The sequence below is a fragment of the Mytilus trossulus genome, chromosome 14 (assembly GCF_036588685.1).
Source record: "Mytilus trossulus isolate FHL-02 chromosome 14, PNRI_Mtr1.1.1.hap1, whole genome shotgun sequence".
Lineage (NCBI taxonomy): Eukaryota > Metazoa > Mollusca > Bivalvia > Mytilida > Mytilidae > Mytilus > Mytilus trossulus.
This window is the reverse complement of record NC_086386.1, coordinates 77834982-77838358: the sequence shown is the minus strand read 5'-3', so window position 1 is coordinate 77838358 and position 3377 is coordinate 77834982.

Here is a 3377-nt window from a genome sequence, read left to right as displayed (position 1 = left end):
GGGGGGGTTCCGGGGGTCCGCACCCCCCCTTTATTTTGGCCGATCAATGCATTTGAATCGGGACATATGTTTGCACCCCCCTGCACCCCCCCTTTGCCCTGGGCTAGCACCCCCCCTTTCGAAAATACCTGCATCCGCCACTGGTATATAACTGTATGACATCAGATCCCTTGCTTATATACAGGAATCTGATGTCATATGTATATATGTAGATGTATATAACTGTATAACATCAGATCCCTTGCTTATATACAGGAATCTGATGTCATATGTTTATATGTAGATGTATATAACTCTATGACATCAGATCCCTTTCTTTTATACAGGAATCTGATGTCATATGTATAAATGTAATTGTATATGACACTATGACATGAGATTACTTGCTTATATACAGGAATCTGATGTCATATGTATTTATGTAGGTGTATATAACTCTATGATATCAGATCCCTTGCTTATATACAGGGATCTGATGTCATATGTATATAGGTAGATGTATATAACTTTAATACATCAGATCCCTTGCTTATATACAGGGATCTGATGTCATATGTATAAATGTAATTGTATACGACTCTATGACATGAGATTCCCTGCTTATATAAAGGAATCTGATGTCATATGTATATGTGTAGAAGTATATAACCATTATACATCAGATCCAATGCTTATATACAGGAATCTGATGTAATATGTATATAGGTAGGTGTATATATAACTGTATAACATCAGATTCCATGCTTATATACAGGAATCTGATGTCATATGTATTTATGTAGGTGTATATAACTCTATGACATCAGATCCCTTGCTTATATACAGGGATCTGATGTCACATATATAAATGTAATTGTATACAACTCTATGACATCAGATCCCTTGCTTATATACAGGAATCTGATGTCATATGTATATAGGTAGATGAATATAACTGTATAACATCAGATTCCAAGCTTATATACAGGATTCTAATGTCATATGTATAAATGTAGGTGTATAGAACTGTATAACATCAGATTCCAAGCTTATATACAGGAATCTAATGTCATATGATAAATGTAGGTGTATATATCTGTATAACATCAGATTCCTTGCTTATATACAGGAATCTGATGTAATATGTATTTATGTAGGTGTATATAACTCTATGACATCAGATTCCTTGCTTATATACAGGAATCTGATGTCATATGTATTTATGTAGGTGTATATAACTCTATGACATAAGATCCCTTGCTTATATACAGGGATCTGATGTCATATGTATATAGGTAGATAGATATAACTGTATAACATCAGATTCCAAGCTTATATACAGGATTCTAATGTCATATGTATAAATGTAGGTGTAAAGAACTGTATAACATCAGATTCCAAGCTTATATACAGGAATCTAATGTCATATGATAAATGTAGGTGTATATATCTGTATAACATCAGATTCCTTGCTTATATACAGGAATCTGATGTAATATGTATTTATGTAGGTGTATATAACTCTATGACATCAGATCCCTTGCTTATATACAGGGATCTGATGTCACATATATAAATGTAATTGTATACAACTCTATGACATCAGATCCCTTGCTTATATACAGGAATCTGATGTCATATGTATATAGGTAGATGAATATAACTGTATAACATCAGATTCCAAGCTTATATACAGGATTCTAATGTCATATGTATAAATGTAGGTGTATAGAACTGTATAACATCAGATTCCAAGCTTATATACAGGAATCTAATGTCATATGATAAATGTAGGTGTATATATCTGTATAACATCAGATTCCTTGCTTATATACAGGAATCTGATGTAATATGTATTTATGTAGGTGTATATAACTCTATGACATCAGATTCCTTGCTTATATACAGGAATCTGATGTCATATGTATTTATGTAGGTGTATATAACTCTATGACATAAGATCCCTTGCTTATATACAGGGATCTGATGTCATATGTATATAGGTAGATAGATATAACTGTATAACATCAGATTCCAAGCTTATATACAGGATTCTAATGTCATATGTATAAATGTAGGTGTAAAGAACTGTATAACATCAGATTCCAAGCTTATATACAGGAATCTAATGTCATATGATAAATGTAGGTGTATATATCTGTATAACATCAGATTCCTTGCTTATATACAGGAATCTGATGTAATATGTATTTATGTAGGTGTATATAACTCTATGACATCAGATCCCTTGCTTATATACAGGGATCTGATGTCATATGTATAAATGTAGATGTATATAACTTTAATACATCAGATCCCTTGCTTATATACAGGGATCTGATGTCATATGTATATAGGTAGATGAATATAACTGTATAACATCAGATTCCAAGCTTATATACAGGGATCTGATGTCATATGTATAAATGTAGGTGTAAAGAACTGTATAACATCAGATTCCAAGCTTATATACAGGAATCTAATGTCATATGATAAATGTAGGTGTATATATCTGTATAACATCAGATTCCTTGCTTATATACAGGAATCTGATGTCATATGTATACAGGTAGATGTATAACATAACCTTGTTGTTCAAAACAAAGAAACTTGGGGTGAAAAGAAAAATCAAGAAACTAACAAATCAAAATTGATATTGAATTCCTGGAAGCATTGTTCAAATGCTTTTTGTGGTCTCTTCACCACTTTTATTACAGCTTAAAAGTGAAGGAATTTTCTAAATCTGTTTCGTAGTTGGAGAAGAAAATCGATATATACCTTTAATATTTAGTGTTTTGTGTACTTTGTGTACTTTGTGTCAATCTGTCCAGCCTTTTTCAACAGATCTATAGTTTTTCTTCTGTTGTCCTGTTACCCCACTGCCCCCAAAATAGGGAGGATAACAACCTCACAAATATAACTAAATTCACCATATGCGCTTTGATACTGTAGTTTGCATGATTGTTGTTGTTGGTTGTACCAAAAATTTGTTTGTTTGTAAAATAAAATTTTCATTTTAATAGTTTCAAATAGTTTTACATTTTGAGGTGTTTTATATACAGTATGTGTTTGCTCTTATTGAAGGCTTGATTGTGATCTTAATTTGTCAACATCTACATTTGTTGGTATCAGGTATATAGTGTTGTCTTTGCCAATCATACAACAATTTCTTATTTCAAAATAGTTTTAATTTTCAATAATGTTTGGTCAATGAACACTTGATGCATAAGGACAGAAACAACTCAGGGTATAGAATGAAGAAAAGAGACACAATCAGAAATGAAACCTTAATAAAAGTACATTTGAACTTTTCCACAGCATATTGAAGCTTTAACCAATATTAAAACAAAATATATATCTTTATATTTTTTATTTCATAACAATGATGGAATATTTCA